The sequence below is a fragment of the Schistocerca cancellata genome, chromosome 9 (genome assembly GCF_023864275.1).
Source record: "Schistocerca cancellata isolate TAMUIC-IGC-003103 chromosome 9, iqSchCanc2.1, whole genome shotgun sequence".
In the NCBI taxonomy this organism is placed as follows: Eukaryota; Metazoa; Arthropoda; class Insecta; order Orthoptera; family Acrididae; genus Schistocerca; species Schistocerca cancellata.
In genome coordinates, this window is record NC_064634.1 from 295,747,033 (window position 1) to 295,748,962 (window position 1,930).

Genomic DNA, 1,930 nt, shown 5'->3' on the forward strand with positions numbered 1-1,930 from the left:
AAATACTTTGCAGTAATTACATATACCGAACAGACACTTCATAGTAATGTTGTGGTGTGAACTACGTTGGCGAACGTTAAGATTTCACAGTTGAGATGGGTTTTGATTTTAAATAGCTACATCGTGTCAGAATTTTAAAATAATGTCGATTATCTATGTTCCATTGTGGAACGTTTTCGTATGGTTTCGTTCTCTGCTGTAAAGAACATGTCGCAGCAAAAGCTCATTTCAGGCGCTTACGATCAGTGGTATTTTAAGGCGATCCAACACTTCATGAACTTTTACTTGTTTGTACTCTTCAACGGTTGGGATTTTCATATTTTATTAGATTTTATATTCGTTGTTCAGTGTAAGAACTGGTACATTCAACTGAAGAATATATTAACTATACTACCTGGTCAAAAGTATGTGTATAAACCCAATCTGATGTGGAACAGACTACTGCTTGTCAGAAAAGGTGAAACCCCAGTGTGAAAGGAAATTAGAATTTCATATTAATACCCTCAGCTGCTGACGGGCGTTGATATATATCAACAGGGACAGGTGAAAATGTGTGCCCCGACCGGGACTCGAACCCGGGATCTCCTGCTTACATGGCAGACGCTCTACTCATCTGAGCCACCGAGAGCACAGAGGACAGCGTGACTGCAGGAACTATCTCGCGCAGGCCTCCCTCGAGACTCACATTCTCACCTTATATGTCCCCACACTACATTCGTAGTGTCCCTGTCCAACACACTCATTACTTGTGGAAGACATTCTTACCAAGTCCCGCAAGAGTTCGGATAATAAGTGAGCATCCGCACAGAAGAGGAAGGACATGGCCGGTATTGCCAGAACTACATACTTATATTGATACGGTGTCCGTCCTTTCTGACATGTCCGAAAGAACAGACACCATATCCATATAAGTATACAGTGTGAAAGGAGGCTGGGAGTACTGTGTTATCAGTAGAGTAACAGTAACAGCAGAATGACCAGTCAGAATGACTAGTCATTGGATGTCACTTGATTAACAAATCCGTAGGGGAGATTTCAACCCCTATGAATTTGCCCGATTCTAATGTTAGTGACGTGACTGCCAAGCGGAAATGCGAAGAAACAACCACGGCTAAACCAAGACCAGGAACTCCTCGTGTATCGAAAGACGGGGACCGTCGAGCTTTGCTGAGAGTGAAACTTCCTGGCAGATTAAAACTGTGTGCTGGACCGAGACTCGAACTCAGGACCTTTGCATTTCGCGGGCAAGTGCTCTACCAACTTGCCCGCGAAAGTCAAAGGTCCCGAGTTCGAGTCTCGGCCCGGCACACAGTTTTAATCTGCCAGGAAGTTTCATATCAGCGCACACTCCGCTGCAGAGTGAAAATCTCATTCTGGATTGCTGAGAGTGTTTGTGAATAATCGCACGAAACCAGTAGCGGAAGGAACTATTCGTGAGTTCCAAAGTGCTACCAGCAATCCAGATAGCACAATGACGGTGCGAAGTGAGTTAAAAATGGTTGGTTACAATGATCGAGTAGCTTCACATACAACACACATTTCTGTAGTCACTGGTCAGCTACGTTTCAGCTGATGGAAAGAGAGACGACACTGGTCATTGAATGACGGGAAACGAGTGATCCAGAGTGACGAATCACGCCATACCCCGTTGCAATCCCATGGAATGGTCTGGGTTTCGCAACTGCCTGGAGAACGTGACTTGCCGCCATGCGTAATGCCAACCGTGAAGTGTAGAGAAGGAGGTGTCGAGTTTTTTTCGTGGCTAGTGTGTGATGCTTTTACCGTGCTTAAGAAAATCTTAAATGCAAACATAAATGAACACATTTTACAGCACTTTGTACTCTGTACAGTAGAAGAACAATTAATGACGACAAATGTTTGTATCAGCATGAAAATGCAGCCTGTCAGAAAGCGCCATCAGTGAGGCAAT

General features: G+C 44.2%; 1 non-coding gene across 1 annotated transcript; it reads right to left on the bottom strand.

The window, feature by feature from the left end:
* Positions 1–554: 554 nt before the first annotated feature.
* Positions 555–629, bottom strand: Trnat-ugu (transfer RNA threonine (anticodon UGU)). Its single transcript has one exon. It is a non-coding gene; the product is annotated as a tRNA-Thr (tRNA).
* Between the last annotated feature and the right edge of the window lie 1,301 nt (positions 630–1,930).